The following is a 17,469-nucleotide window of genomic DNA, read 5'->3' on the forward strand; positions in this document are numbered from 1 at the left end:
ATTCGCCACTGAAAATTTTCACATGCAAACGAGCTTTGAGGCAAACTTGCGGCAAATTGTCCATTGTTGCCAAAGGTTTGCCAGAGGTTCACCACTACCGGTGAAGAGCTGCAAACTTCTGGCAAACATTTGCGGCAAATCAAATGCTAATTTGCATATGAAGATAATGAGCAGCAAATTTGCGCTACGTTTGTGGCTAGTTCAGATTTTTTGTAAGGGTCCCTTTGTGTTCCACCGCAGAAAGTAACTCATGTGGGTTTGGAAAATCATGAAGGTGTGTAAATGAAGACAGAATTTTCATTATCCTTTTAATATTGGCATCTTTATTCCCTGAAACATTTGTCAGATATTTTCCCAACGTGGAGAACATTCCCTCATTGCTTTCAGCCTCTCACTTAAAAGACTGTGAAGTGTGAGTGTGTTCTAAAGTTGATTTGTTCCATCGACTGAAGACTGGGCCATTTGAAGCAGCCCATTTAAATCAAAGTGAACTGTGGGGGATTGTTGGTTGTTCTGCAAACAGGTAAACTAAACAACACCCTTTGAACTGATTTCTGCCTTCTCTCTCCATCAATATTGTCAAGACCCCTCTCTCACAATCCCCCACCTCCATCTATGTGATAACAGATGTAAATCCTGACCCAATTCATTTCTCCAGCTTCTCTTAGGCATCCATTGAATCCACAGACAGACAGACAGACAGACAGACAGACAGAAGTTATAAAACATTTATTCCAACTGCAAGCAGGGAGAATAAACAGCAAGAACAAAGCAGAGCCACAAACAGGAATAATAGACAAAGGAGAGACTATGTGATAGAGAAGACAGCATGCTCCTTTACTGATGTGCTGTCCAGCTGAGCCTTTCAGTATTTTGCCTCTGTATAGATTTGTCACCAGCCTTTTTTCAGTTATACTGGTGAGAGACAGATACTGAAAGACTCGCCTGTTTTCAATGTGGGATTAACATCTTGAATACCTTGATGTTTGCTCATCTGAGGTGTCATGGAAAAATGCATGTAAAATGTGTGTCAGAGCCATGACTTAGTTAATGCACATATTCTAACATGTTGGTGTGTGGCACTCATATGGGCAATGTTTTGAGTCGTTTGGGGTGCGGTGACACACGGCCCTCTCCCATGCCTAATTATCAACAGCATTGTACCGTTGGAATTTATTCTTTTCGTCCGACTAGCTGCAAGATTTACGGAGTGCATTCCGTACATTTCAGATACTGAACCCGCAGTTTTTTCAGCTTGTCACGTCATTGCTCAATGGTTCTTTGGTAACCACGAGCATGAAGATAGTCACAAATTTTACCAAATATCTCGTAGTTCTTGTGTGTTGTATCCAGTTGTACCTGTATCCTCTCGTCTGCCGAATTTCCAGTAAACACTGCACCTATTACAGAGACCAAAGTGATCTCTTTGCCCAGTTGCATCATTGACATCATGTTTCGAGTTCCATGCTCAGTCATGGTTAGCGATCACACTAGATGCATACCGTGCCTAAGCCAACTGAACCGTGCCCGAGCCCACCTCTTCAAGCAACCACGGCATGGTTCAGCGTACCATGCCTGGGCATGGTACAGAGCAATAACACTAGTCAAACGAACTGGACTTTGAGACTCAAACATGCTCGGGCATGGTACAGATTGCCTAGTGTGAGTACACCCTTACAGATAAGTTCTTCTTCGTTCAGAAGTTCGGAACAGCTGAGCAACGACATACTTTTTGCGAACATTCAGACGCCATCGAAACAAACTCAAAAACACCTATTTGGCCAAATAGCAACCAAAAACATCAACTAATTATAATAACAAACTATGTTTCACAGTTTCATTTAACATTCAAACTATGAAAAACATTGATTTCAAAAGAAAAACATTCAAACAAAGAATGCAAACAAACATATTATTTGAAGGCCCAATACAATACAATCAAACAAAACAAAAGAAGAAAAACAAAACATAAACCTAATAAAAGACAAAACAGCAGTGGCACAACTCCTAAAGCCCATGTTAATTCCCTCCAATACCAATCTCCCTCCCGGCACACATGCACGCACACAGAGACCCGGTACAACTACCGCAAAGCCCTTAAGCACCAGGCAGAATACTCTGGGGAAAAATGATGCCACAAGAGTCTAAGCCTCAAGAAAGGACTTTAACTGCTTTGCCATGCATGCCATCAAACAGGGAGAGCGCTCACGCCGCACACTTCACAATATAAATGCCTGATTACCCTCTACACTTGATATGAACGGTCATGCTACCATATATATATATATATATACATATACATAGTGGCCATTACAGAGCACAGAGGGAGTTAATAATTATGTGCAGGTTGCATTCTGTGTCAGTGTGCATAATGTGCATGCGCTTTAGTAAGAATCATCCCACTGGATTTGATGGGATGAGAGCAGGTCATTGAAGATAAGTAAATAAATCTTGATATGCACTACTGTATGCACTAAAAAGCATTTATCTCATGAAATCAGAGATTTATTTGAAGCCTTTTGCTAATTTTTCTAAGGACATCTCTAGGGAAATAACAGTTTTAAATGAGCCATGTTTAGATTTGTGAGGAAAAAAGTTTGCATGTCATATAAATAGACCCTCTTTTTTCTTAAATTCTTTTCCCCCAAAGGCAGCAGGAAAATGAGCAGTATTAAATTTTTCCTAGCTGTGAAAAGAAAATGATACTGAGCTTAAAATAGGCCAAAAGAGATGATAAAAAGCAATGATAAATGATAAACCCCCCTGTGCCAGCCTGCCCGGGCAAGGCCACTTGATGTTCTTTTAGATTTTCAGTACAATGCCCTGTTTTCTTTTGAGTTTCTGTCCATTTCATTTTTGATTTGACATTTCAATTGACATTCTCGATGTATTTACTCATGGATGTTTTGAGAATAATTTCCACTTCGAATCACTGCCCCCTAGTGGCCAAAGCTGGAGGTGTTGTAAAACTGGTGAGCATGTGTGAGCTCCAGTTTCTGGGTGAAATGTCCACAGGGTGGCAGCAAAAGCGAGTTGTATTTTTAGTTGTAAATTATGCAATATAGTCAGCCGGAATGCATATTTTATTAACTCTAACCCTTAACCCAAACCCTAAACCTAACATAGGTGGCATAAACATTTTAAAGTGAAAATGCAACCTCCATATCGCACTCACCATTTTTTATGTATACATGATTACTTCCTGGATCCCATCATGAAGTCATGTTCAATTTCAATAACAGTTCAAAAGTCCAATATCAGATTCACTTCACACAGAATGTGTTCTTGGGCAAAGACAGCTAAGGAAAGCAACAGAATTGAAAACAAGGCGTATTAACACCCATCCACCAATGCTAAGATAAATACTCAATACGTCTATGAACATATGCATATCCTGCAGTCAGATTAATCTGATTGGTCCATCTAAAACCAAACAATTTGTATTTTCTGCATGTCAGAAGTGAACTATTTTAAACACAGCATCTTACAAATGCATTGCTTATGGCTCGAGACACTTATGAAACAGTGAAATGTGCTGTAAAAGCCAAAAATGCCCATGTGGTGCATGCTGACATAGACCAGTGGTTCTCAAATTTTTTTTGGATCAACGCCCCCCCTACTTCATTCCCTTAACCCAGCCATTGAAAAATGGGTATAAAATGAATAAATAAGAAACTAAAGCAAGATTTCCTCAATTAAAACTTATTGCAGAATGAGACAAACCTGCAGGAACTCTCCCTACAATGTATACTGTACAAATCAAAATCAAATCACTTGCAAATCACTCCTTTGAAGTGATCATTGCAGGTCTTTTAAATTATTATTATTTTTTAAACCAGTTTAGACCAGTTAAACTATTATAAACATGTCAAACACATTTTTAACACCATATGAATGTCAAATGCTGTATTAGGCCTACAGTAAACGTCTTTTTGACAAAAATGAAATTGCATGAGCAATTGTATGCATTTTTCACAAATATTCTGTATTCTTAAAGTTACTTTTACTCCATTTCATTTACTCCAATATATTATTAGTTTCACTGGAAGATGTTCAAAATGTGTACAAATTGGCCTCTTGTGGACAGAAAGAAAACAAAATAACTCTGTCTCTCCTTCCTTCCAAATAAATTCAGGTTCAAATGAACGTCGGGGGAGCAGTGATAACTGTGACTACTGTAAATTGGTCGAACAACTTCATTTTAATGCTTGGTCCTTTTGTCATTTTAAGAAGACATATGTTCTCCTGAGAGCCATGGATGGTGCCTGGATGTGCGGAGAACTGGAGTTGATCAGACTGTGCTAGAGACCCGCTGAGAAATAGATTACAGTCAGTGCAGCAAAGACTGCTGTGATTCGAGATGTTGACTCCAAGAGGATGTGAGTGTGTATGTATGTTTGAATGCCAGAAAAAGAGAAATACAGACAGTGCACACTCAAAGCCTGTGGCGAGGATTACAAGGTTGGTGTTCTCCTGTAACCTTGTATGAAAAGATTTTTATTCAAATTTCCTTCTCTATTCAAACCAGGTCCTTTTAAGAAGACTGTCAATATTATTAACTGTAACAGCAATCTCACAGCTTTTGACCAAAGTATTTCCATAAACTTTCCAATTTGTCATGATTACTGGATAGGGATGTTTAAAAATAATTTAATAGAGATTGCACTCATTACACTGATTTTAGAGCTGAGTTTAACCAGAGAAAATGTATATTCACTCGAGAGTTGTCACATTGAAATCTTCATGACTTTTTAAGATTATATTTATTTTCATGACTTTTCCAGGCCTGGAAATAACAATTTTACAATTCCCCTATATTTCCAGGTTTATCATGACAGAAAATTATGTGGGATAATTTCTCAGAATTATAAATCTACTGTGTATCACAATATTATCCAAGTAATATTGACTTGGATTAAATAATTGCTAAATATTGTGAATGCATCCTTAAAACCAAATCTGCTCAAAGCATTGAGTGTGTGTGCATGTGAGTGGGTGTGTGGAGTGTATGTGTGTATGCACTGTATGTGTCACTGGGCTGCTGGAGTGGGATAGTGGGTGGCAGATGGATGGAGAGCATTGGATGCTGGTCTGTATGGTAATAAGATATAATTTTGCAGTATGTTCAGCCTGCCTGTCATCTCAAAAATTCAAATTCAAATTTCACATCGTTATGTGCAGACTTTTCAAATATGCTAATAGTCCCCCCCCCCCACTGCTCATAGGCATCATTCAGTGCAATTAGATCCTCTCAACTGACTGTGTAATCACATTCATTCCAACACTTAAATGTTTCTGTTAACTTTAAATTACACATGGTGAAGTGCCCTATACAGACATGTCTCTGACAGCTTTTTTGTAACGATATCGAAAGGAAATAGTCCCAGGAAATGTTCATTAGTTCATTCAGTTATAATGCATAATTATTTTGATGGTATATTGCAAGCACATAATTCAAGTTTATGCGGATTAAATGTTATGTTTGGTGAACTCTGACCTGCAAATCCGTATGATCAGTGGACACGTGACCAATAGAAGATCAAAATGTCACTCGCTGACCTCTTAGCTCAATCCAAAGAATGCATATTTCAAAGTTGCATGTTTTATTGTTGCAGGAAAGTAAATAGACAATATATTTTAACATTTTGAATATAATATTATTTGTTATTTGTGATGTATTATTAAAAAAGTAGAAATATAGTTTAAATCAAGTTTACAACACGTGCTAAGTTTGTAGAAATGTAATCTAATCAGTGGTTCCCAACCCTGTTCCTGGAGGCCCCCCAACACTACACATTTTGGATATCTCCCTAATCAAACACACCTGATTCAGCTCATCAGCTCATTAGTAGAGACTCCATGACCTGAACTGGGTGTGTCAGATAAGGGAGATACACAAAATGTGCAGTGTTGGTGGGCCTCCAGGAACAGGGTTGGGAAACACTGCATTCTAAGGTGTTCTTATTGGTTTTTATAAATGTTTTAAACGTTTGTAGCATTTTCTGCAAAAAAATTATTTACTGACCCTAAAAATATCAAGTGGTGTAACCATCAGATAAATAGTATTAAAATACTTTCCTTGCACCTTGAATACACAAGAATCTACATATACAACTTAACCACTATTTTCAAGAAAATTTTCAAAAGATATTGTTAAGGTAAAAAATATCATTAAACATCAAAAATGTTGAGCCATATGAATAAGTCTTCTCAGGGTTACTCTTTTTGACCTGAATTAAACATGCCTTTTCAGTAAAAACTTCACACACTGTCATTAAGTTTCTAAAGGGGTCCTTTCAGTTTTATAGTTATCTTGTCATATGACAACACAATTAGGCATGTGCATGCTGGTTATACCACAATGAATTCAATTTAGTGGCCAAAAGTCTTTCCAAATATTTATAATATTTTAAAACAAAACAATCTAATATTTAAAAACAAGCTTCACTTCTTTTTTTTTTTTGTTCTTTTTTTTTTTTTTTGAGCAATAATGATGACATATTATTCCAAACAATTTTGATGTATTTATTTGTTTGTCTGTTCAATAATTTTAGCCTTTTAATAAGAATATTATTTTCTTTCTTTCTTTTTTACAATCTCCGGATGGTTACACCATGTTGACATTTTTGCCCAGAAAGATATCAAATTGACTTCAAACAGTTTATAATAGAATAGGTGTATTCAAGTCATTATTTTGTTTGAACTGCATTTTGAATGTATTTTCGAATAATTGATCCGGACTGAATCTATTAAATGAATTATTTGCTTAATCACATCAATGACATGCTACACAGGCAACATGATTACTCAGGAAGTCGGCATGTTGTTTCTGAGAGTTCCAGTAACCTAGGATTGGCCAAAATATGCTGACTCAATGACAAGCGCCATCTCCTATCATATATTTTTGTATAGGCTCCAGCATGTTTACCTTCTCTTGTGGTGTGACCGGAAGCACGTTACATTAGGAGTGTGGGAGACCTGGGTTGGGATCTCACGTTGAAACCAGCAAGTAATTGCATTTGCATAATCAGTGACAAGCGCGATTCAGAGGTTGCATTTTTACCTCAAGCATTACATTTTTACTCCACTGATGATTATGTTTAGGTTTAGGTTTGGGTTGGGGGGTTGAGTTTATAAAACATGCATTCCTCTTCACTGTATTGCATCCTGTACATCTGTAAACAACTCACACCCGGAAAATGGAGCTCACACATGCCAACAAGCCTAACAACACTTACCACTTTGGCCACAAGGAGTAGTGTTTTGAATTTTGGTGAGCAGAGACCGATTTTAGCTACAACCTTAATTCCAAAAAAGTTGGGACAGCATGAAAAATGCTAATAATAATAAAAAAAAGTAGTGATTTGTAAATTATATTAAACCATTGCTATATGGAAAACACTAAAACTACACATTATATGATGTTCCCTATCTGTCACTCACTCGACGTTGGTGTCGATGTAGTGACACTAGGGGTCACTCTTGGGAGCCCGAGACACCTCTGGTCTTTGATAAAAGGCCAATGAAAATTGGCGAGTGGTATTTGCCTGCCACTCCCCCGAACATACGGGTATAAAAGGAGCTGGTATGCAACCACTCATTCAGATTTTCTCTTTGGAGCCGAACGGTCATGCTCACTGAGCTGAATACTACTGTTCATTCACCTCTGCTGGATCTGACGGCGCATTTCAGCGGCTTCTCCCTCCTCTGCACTGGTGCACTGCAGAGAATGCCCCTGGGTGCTTCGGCAGAAAGAGCATTTTTCCCCTTTAAAAGAGTATATATTTCTCTAAAAGAGCGCACACATGGAACGTCTTTTTAAAGACGCGTCTTTTTAAAGATGCTTTTCCGATTGTGTGTTATTCCTGGTTGTGCTCGTTATCTCTTGCCTTCTAACGGTCACGATCACTGTCTTTCGTGTCGGGGCACTGCTCACGCGGAGACAGCGTTCATGGATGGTCATGTTCTCATTGCGAGAATATGTCCATGGCAACGTTGCGGTCGCGGCTCGCCTTTGTAAGAAAGCGAGCCACCCCAGAGGCTCCCGCCTCGGTCCTTTTACCCACGGGTTTGAGGCCAGCGCGGCTAGCACTGGGGGCGATTTGGGGACCCCAATGGGACCGCCTCCGCCGGGTATCCCCCCGCGGACCTCCCATTCCCCAGCACGCTCGTCTGCCCCGATCGGGCTTCCGGGTGAGTCCGCCGGCTCATCTCACGGCGAGTTCAACCTCTTATTCGGAGCCCGCGAAAGTGATGAGCTCTCGAGCGCAGCATCGGATAGCGGGCTCGTCCAGTCGGAAGCCTCAGCTGGGCTCCTCCCTTCGGGGTCGATCGCCCAGTCACAGGCTGACGCGGAGATGACGACATGCTTTCCCGGGCAGCCGCTCAAAGCTACACCCCGCCCCGTTCCTTTCTTCCCGGAAGTGCATGAAGAACAGACAAGGTCGCGGGAGGCACTTTTTACTGCCCGGTCCCGATCTTTTCAGCTTCCCCGCTCTCACTACCCTCGATGGTGGGGCGGCCAAGGGTTATTCGGCAATACCCCGATGGATAAAGGCGCTCGCGGTGCACCTATGCCCGCAGAGCGCCGCCACCTGGCGTGGGTGCCCAAAGCCCCCGTCCAAGGCCTGTAGGTTTACGTCGTCTCTGACGGCCACGGCCTACGGTGCCGCTGGACAAGCCGCCTCTGCCCTGCATGCCATGGCTCTCCTGCAAGTCCGCCAAGGCGCTAAAGGAACTGCAAGAGGGTAGTTCCGCCCTGGGATTGATGCAGGAGCTGCGCTCGGCGACCGACCTCGCTCTCCGAGCGACAGAGGTCACGGCACGGTCTCTCGGGCGGACGATGGCCACACTAGTGGTCCAGGAGCACCACCTTTGGCTCAACCTGGTCGAGATGGGTGAGGCCGACAAGACACGATTCCTTGCTGCCCCCATTTCCCAGGCGGGCCTATTCGGCGACACCGTCGAGGACTTTGCCCAGAAGTTCTCGATGGTAGAGCAGTAGATGGATGCTAGCCGGCATATCCTGCCCTGGCGCGGCTCAAGATCCCGCACCCCATCTACTCATCACCAAGGGCGTTCCCCTGCGGTGACTGCACCGGCTCCGCCGCAGCCCGCCCCTTCGGCCTGGCCCCGGCGTGGAGCCCACCGCAGGAAGCGACACCACCTGTCTCGCAGCCACCCAGAACCCATGAAAGGCTTCAAAGCGCCCTTGAGACGGGCGACCCAGGGACAACGAAACCTGCTGCTCTGGAGCTGGTAAGCAGATCTTCATCTTTTTGTTACCTTTTGCATTTAATTGCGCTGCATGCCCAAGTGGCTGCAGTACTCAAGAGCTCAGCAAGAGTGGTTTCCTTGTTCCCTGGGTCACGTATCCGGTGTATACGGCTGGCATCACGACCACCGTCCACCACTCCATTTGGCAGGTTGACGCTCCAGCGGCGGTCTCCCGCCCTGAGCGCCCAGCTGTGGCACAAATCCGCCCCCGATGTGACAGTCTTCACGGGTCATGAGTCTTCACACCCCCATCCCAGGCTGTTCCAGGGGTGGTCACAAGGAGCCAGGTAAGTGCTTCGATGTCCTCGGACTCAGCACGGCCACGACGTGGTGTGGCACCTCGAGCTCCGCCCCGCTGCGAGGCCCCACCTGCCGGTACATCCGATGATGTTGTCCCTTTGGTCCCCCTTGCGCGGAACTTGGACGCATGGCTTGCGCCTTCCAGTCCGTTACGAGGGCTGGTCCGGACCGTCCGACTCGGCTGCGCGATTCACTTCGCCGGGCATCCGCCCAGGTTCAGCGGTGTCCACTTCACCTTGGTGAAAGACGAAAACGCTGCTACCTTGCGCGGAGATTGCTACCCTCCTACGGAAGGACGCGATAGAACCTGTCTCTCCAGCTGAGATGAAGAAAGGGTTTTACAGCCCCTACTTCATTGTACTGAAAAAAGGCGGTGGGTTGTGGCCAATCTTGGACCTGCGAGTACTGAGAGTTATGAACGAGCACGCCCAGTCGGTGCTGGCCTGTTTGAAGGAGTTCAAACAGAAAACAGCGGTTCCACTGAAACTTTTTCAGAGGCTCCTGGGGCATATGGCATCCTCGGCGGTGGCCACCCCGCTCGGATTGATGCATATGAGGCCGCTTCAGCACTGGCTCCAGACTCGAGTCCTGAGACGGGCATGGCGCCACGGGACACACCGCTTGGCCATTACGTCGGTCTGTCACCGTTTTGTCAGCCCTTGGACCGACCTCTCATTTCTACGAGCAGGTGTTCCCCTAGAACTGGTCTCCAGGCGCGTCATGGTCACGACAGATGCCTCCAAAACGGGCTGGGGTGCTGTTGGCAACGGGCACGCAGCCGCCGGCCTCTGGACGGGTCCGCGGTTGCGTTGGCACATCAACTGCCTTGAGTTACTGGCAATTCTGCTCGCCCTGCGGAGGTTCCGGCCGTTGATCCAGGGCAAGCACATGCTAGTTCGGACAGACAGCACGGCAGCAGTAGCATATGTCAACCGCCAAGGCGGTCTGTGCTCCCGCTGTATGTCACAACTCGCCCTCCGTCTCCTCCAACGGAGTCAGCAGCACCAAGTTGCTGCAAAACACTCACATCCCAGGCAACCTCAACACTTCAGTGGACGCGCCGTCACAACAGGTTACCCTCAAGGGAGAGTGGAGATTCCACCTTCAGGTGGTCCAGCTGATTTGGAGTCGATTCGACAGGCACAGGTGCACCTGTTCGCCTCCCAAGAATCCTCCCCACTGCCCGCTCTGGTACGCCCTGACCGAGGCTTAGACGCGCTGGCACACAGCTGGTCCCCTGGCATTCGCAAATATGCGTTTTCCCCCAGTGAGCCTGCTCGCACACACCCTGTGCAAGGTCAGGGAGGACGAGGAGAAGGTCGTCCTGGTAAGCACCCTACTGGCCCGCCCAGACGTGGTGCTCGGACCTCACGTTTCTCGTGACAGCTCCCCCCGGGCAAATTCCCCTGAGGAAGGACCTTCTTTCTCAGGGAAGGGGCACCATCCGGCGCCCATGCCCAGACCTCTGGAATCTCCATGTCTGGCCCCTGGACAGGACGCGGAAGACCTAAGCTGTCTCCCACCTGCGATGGTGTACACGTTCACTCAGGCTAGGGCTCCTCCAACGAGGCGCCTGTATGCCTTTAAGCGGCATCTGTTCGCTAAGTGGTGTTCTTCCCGTCGGGAAGACCCCCAGAGATGCGCAGTCAGATTAGTGCTTTCCTTCCTGCAAGAGAGGTTGGAAGGGAGGCTGTCCCCTTCCACCTTGAAGGTGTACGTTGCTGCCATAGCAGCACACCACGACGCAGTCGACGGTAAGTCCTTAGGGAAGCATGATCTGATCATCAAGTTCCTAAGAGGCGCCAGGAGGCTGAATCCCTCAGGCCGCGCCTCGTTCCCTCATCGGACCTCTGTAGTTTTTCAGGGTCTACAGAGAGCCCCCTTTGAGCTTTGCAGTCAGCCGAGCTTAAGGCACTCTCCTTGATGACTGCCCTCCTGACTGCGCTCACTTCCATCAAGAGGGTAGGTGACCTGCAAGCATTCTCTGTCAGCGAAACGTGCATGGAGTTCGGTCCAGGCTATTCTCACGTGATCCTGAGACCCCGACTGGGCTACGTGTCCAAGGTTCCCACCACTCCTTTTAGGGACCAGGTGGTGAACCTGCAAGCGCTGCCCCAGGAGGAGGCAGACCCAGCCCTGTCGTTGCTGTGTCCGGTGCGTGCTTTATGCATCTATTTGGATCGCACGCAGAGCTTTAGAGTCTCTGAGCAGCTCTTTGTCTGCTTTGGTGCACAGCGGAAAGGAAGCACTGTCTCCAAGCAGAGGATCGCCCACTGGCTCATTGACGCCATAAGTATGGCATATCTCGCCCAAAACATGCCGCCCCCGGTAGGGCTACGAGCCACATTCTACCCGTGGTGTAGCGGCTTCTTGGGCCCTGGCCAGAGGTGCCTCTCTAACAGACATTTACAGAGCAGTGGGCTGAGCAACACCCAACACCTTTGCAAGGTTCTACAACCTCCGGGTGGAACCGGTTTCGTCCCAGGTAGTGGCACGCAACACAAGCGGATAAGCCCAGGATAGTCGGCCGGGTGTATCGCTTGCACATAGCACCTTCCACCTCCTTTTGAGCTGAAGACGTGCGCTGTTAATTCCCAGTAGTGTTCACAAAAGTTGTTCCCTGGTTGACTTCCTCCGAGCCCTGTGGCAGTCGAGTTTTCGGAGAGACTCGCTGCCGGCCCAGTACACACGCTAACTAAGAGCCCGGTTCTGGGGTAGGTGCTCCGCATGTGGCGGTTCCCTGTAAGACTAACCCCATGTGATCTATATCTTCTGCTAATTCATTTCCCTGCTGGCAAACTGCGTCTTCCTTGGGCAGAGCCCCTCTGCCCCAGTCTCCATGTTGTGGTAACTCCTCCCCCATTGGGCAGGATCTACCTTGAAGGCTCTCCACATGGTTGGAAAGACCATGTGATGTATTCTTCCACTTAAATCCCCCCCCCCCTTGGGGCGAGGTGTGGTCTCCGCGGTGTCCTCCCCTTGGGAGGGACACCCCCCCCGACTAGACCTGGCGACCCAGTCGGATAATACCCCTTCTTTTTTAGGGAGTGGAAAAAGAGAAGGGGAAAGAGGCCACGACTGGGTTAAGCCTGTCTCTATCTCTGGGTAGTCGACTTGTCCCCAAAAAGGGCCGTTCGACACTCATAACTGTGTTGGGGGAGGTTACATGTCGACCTGGTGTGCTGGCTATGAGGCACACAGCAAGTCTGCCCACCACACACCGCCAGTTCACGTAACACAGTTCAGCCTTGTGGCGTTTTGTATAGGGACCCCTAGTGTCACTACATCGACACCAACGTTGAGTGAGTGACAGATAGGGAACGTCATGGTTACTGGTGTAACCTCCGTTCCCTGATGGAGGGAACGAGACATTGGTCCCTCCTGCCACAACGCTGAACTACCCGCTGAAATGGCCGGACCTTATATCGGCTCCTCAGCGTAAAACCTGAATGAGTGGTTGCATACCAGCTCCTTTTATACCCGTATGTTCGGGGGAGTGGCATGCAAATACCACTCGCCAATTTTCATTGGCCTTTTATCAAAGACCAGAGGTGTCTTGGGCTCCCAAGAGTGACCCCTAGTGTCACTACATCGAAACCAACATCTTGTTCCCTCCATCAGGGAACGGAGGTGACACCAGTAACCGTGATGTTTTACCTTGTGAATTTCACTGTTTGTTTTTTTTAACATAATTTCAAATCAAATGATTTGCTCCAAAAAAGTTGAGACAGGGGTAATTTAAGACTATTAACAATTTGAGGAGTTAAAATAACAAGGCAATGTGAAACAGGAGATGTTAAACAGGTGAGGCAATCGTGTCATAGTATATAAGGAGCCTCCAAAAACATCCTAGCCCTTCAAGAGCAAGGATCATTTGAGACATGTCAATTTGCCAACAGATGCTTCAACAAATAATCCAGCACTTTGAGAACAATGTTCCCAAAAGACAAATTGAAAGGATTTTGTGCATTTCACCCTCTACAGTGCACAATATAGTTAAAAGTTTCAAGGAATATGGTCAAATCTCAGTGCGTAAAGGGCAAGACGAAAACCACTTCTGAATGTGCATGATCTCTGATCCCTCAGACATCACTGTCTTAAAAAAACATCATTCATCTGTAATGGATATCATGAACATGGGCTTGGGATTACATTAGTAAACCTATGTTAGTCAACACCATTCACTGCTGCATCCACAGATGCAAGTTAAGACTTTACTATGCAAAGCAGAAGCCCTACATCAACACTGTCCAGAAGCACTGCCGACTTCTCTGGTCTCGGTCTCATCTTAGATGGAAAGTAGAACAGTGGAACCATTTTTTTTTTTTTTTTTTTTTTTGGTCCAATGAATCCACATTTCCAATAGTTTTTGAAAAACACAGCCATTGTGTTCACCATGCCAAAGAGGAAAATGACCATCCAAGCTGTTATCAGCATCAGGTCCAAAAGCCAGTGTCTGTATGGGCCAGGGGTGTGTCAGTGCCCATGGCATGGGTAATTCGCACATCTGTGAGGGCATTAATGCAGACAGATATATAAAATTTTGTAGCAACATATACTGCCATCCAGCACCGTCTTTTCCAGGGACGTCCCGCCATTTTCAGCAGGACAACTTCAAACCACATACTGGCCGAATAAGCAGAGAGTGCGGGTGCTAGACTGGCCTGCCTGCAGTCCTGACCATCTCCAACTGAGAATGTGTGGTGCATTAAGAAGCACACAATACAACAACGAAGACCCCGTACAGTGGTGCAGCTGAACACCTGCATAATGGATGAATGGGGGAAAATTCCATTTTTTAAACTTAACAAACTTGTGTCTTCATTGCCTAAATGCTTAATACGTTTTATTAGAAGAAACTGTGATGTTTCACAGTGGTAAACCTCGACTGTCCCAACTTTTTTGGAGTGTGTTGCAATCATCTGATTTGAAATTACTGTACATTAAAAAAATAAAAATAATAATAATAAAAAAAATCATATAAGGAAAAATATCATATAATGTGTAGTTGTAGTGCTTTCAATATAGCAAAGGTGAATCTAATTTACAGATCACTCCTTTTTGTTTGTATTAGCATTTTTCATACTGTCCCAACTTTTTCGGAATTTAGGGTTGTAAAGCAAAGTCAAACTATGGTTTGCGATTTCACTGTGAGAGCAGCCTGGTGCAGGAGACTGACAGAGGAAACTTCAGACTTGCTGACCATGCCGTCTGTTTGACGATCTGTGGAACTGCAATGCTAATTTAGGTCAAGTGCATGGTAAAATCAATGAAGCTTCCAGGCAGACGAGTCAAAGGCGATATTTCACATCAGAGGAAAAGAGAACAGAGAGGAAGATCAAAGGTTGGCATGGTAAAGCAGTCCATTGGCCTTGGCTTCAAGCTAAAATGAACTTTGTCCATCCCTTCACAAAGAAAAAGAAAAAAAAAACAGCAATAAAGGAATAATAATCATGCATGTATTGCACCATGCTCGTGGAATAAGACTTTTTATAAAACAATATTATTATGGCAGAGGCTATTTACACTTAGTGTAAACAAATTTAGATGCTTGCTATTTAAATGCTATTTACATTTTATTTATTTTATTTTACCCCAGTGTAAATACTGACATACACAATTAAAATTTTCTCTAGTAACTTACTATTATACTACAGTGTATACTATTATATTGATAATGATACACACACACACACACCTATACAGCCTATACTATAATTATATTATTCGGGTAGTATTTATTATATGTAATATATATATATACACACATACTGGCGGCCAAAAGTTTGGAATAATGTACAGATTTTGCTGTTTCGGAAGGAAATTGGTACTTTAATTCACCAAAGTGGCATTCAGCTTATCACAAAGTATTGTCAAGACATTACTGATGTAAAAAAACAGCACCATCACTATTTGAAAAAAGTCATTTTTGATCAAATCTAGACAGGCCCCATTTCCAGTAGCCATCACTCCAACACCTTATCCTTGAGTAATCATGCTAAATTGCTAATTTGGTACTAGACAATCACATCAAACACTGCTGAAAGCTATTTGGTCCGTTAAATGAAGCTTAACATTGTCTTTGTTTTTTTTTTGTTTTTCTTTAGTTGCCACAGACTGGCATGTCTTAAGGTCAGTATTAGGTCAAAAATGGCAAAAAAGAAACAGCTTTCTCTAGAAACTCTTCAGTGTAATGAGTCAACGGAGTTGAGATCCATGTGCAGCTTTTAATAATAATAAACGTAGTAATACAGACAGGTAGGGGTCAATCATCAGCAACAGTAATATCAAAGGCAGTCCACAGCGGTATACAATAAACAGGCAAGAGGTCGGGGCAGGTGGCAGACAATCACAGGTTATTACCAGGTAAACAAGGCAGTAATGGTAGGCAGGCAGCAATGGATCAAAAACAGGGTGAAACAGTCCAGGATAATACACGGATAATACAATAACCACAGAAAACGCTCAGAAATGTCAGCCAGGGCAAAACAAGACTTCGCAATGATAGAGAGTGAGAGTGAGACTTAAATAGCTGAGTAAATGAGAAACAGCTGAGCAGGTAATCAGTGACAGGTATGGGGATTATGGGAAATGGAGTCCAGAGAGTTAAAGTCAATCCTCTGGGACGGACGAGGCTGGCAACGCTGACTCTGGGACGGACAAAGCTTCCAGCTCGTTGGCCGTGGCAGGCATGGGCATAGACTCATTGGCTGTGGCAGGTGTGGGCGTTGGCTCGTTGCCGTGGCAGGCGTGGGCGTTGGCTCGTTGGCTGTGGCAGGCGTGGGCATCAGCTCGTTGGCCGTGGCAGGCGTGGGCATCGGCTCGTTGGCCGTGGCAGGCGTGGGCGTCAGCTCGGTGGCCGTGGCAGGCGTGGGCACTGACAATTTGTGGGAAAGGGTTTTCGTGGCCCAACACACCAATATCATTGGTAAATAATTCAACTCGGAGATAAGGACCGTGAAGGACCTCAAGACTGGGGTCGTGGAATGCTTGGAGCAATGAGTCGCAGAAGGCTGGACTGTGACATGGCGTGGAGCCGACTCAGATCTGACTGTGACATGGTGTGGAGCAGACTCAGACGTGGCTGTGACATGGCGTGGAGCAGAATCAGACATGGCTGTGACATGGTGTGGAGCAGACTCAGATGTGGCTGTGACATGCCGTGGTGCAGACTCAGACATGGATGTGACCTGGCATGGAGCAGGTTGAAGTTAGGCTGTGATATGGCATGGAGCAGACTCAGACATGGATGTGACATGGCGTGGAGCAAGTTGAGGTTTGGCTTTGACATGGCATGGAACAGGCTGAGGTGTTGCTGTAACATGGCATGGAGCAGACTCAGACGTGCGGACTCAGTTCTGACTGACATGGAGTGGAAGAGACTCAGACGTCGCTATGACATGGTGTGGAGCAGACTCAGACGTGGCTGTGACATAGCGTGGAAAGGCTTCAGACGTAGAAGACTTAGAATCCGGGATCGGGATTGAGAGAGGAGGCTCCCGCGAAGCGAGTATTTCTAATATCAGCTTCGCATATTCCTCCCATGTGTAATCTCCGGTCTCCAGCAATTCCCTCCACTGGCGTGTTGTGAGTCCGATTCTGTATATTGATTTCAGAGCGGCATCATCAAAACCAGTGTGGGCGGCAACAGTGGAAAAAAATGGGAGAACTCCCTGATTGATAAGTCCATCTGGCTTAATTGAACAAAGAATGCTGCTAGCTCCATGGTGCGGTGAATTGTTCTAAATGAGGCTGGATGTGCCGCTGGGTTTGATGAAGGAGCTGAGACCTCGGTGGTTAGTTTGAAAAAGCCGCTGGATCGGTTTGTGGCAAAGTCTTCTGTAATGATGAGTCAACGGAGTTGAGATCCATATGCAGCTTTTAATAATAATA

The sequence above is a fragment of the Myxocyprinus asiaticus genome, chromosome 19, assembly GCF_019703515.2.
Source record: "Myxocyprinus asiaticus isolate MX2 ecotype Aquarium Trade chromosome 19, UBuf_Myxa_2, whole genome shotgun sequence".
Taxonomy (NCBI): Eukaryota; Metazoa; Chordata; class Actinopteri; order Cypriniformes; family Catostomidae; genus Myxocyprinus; species Myxocyprinus asiaticus.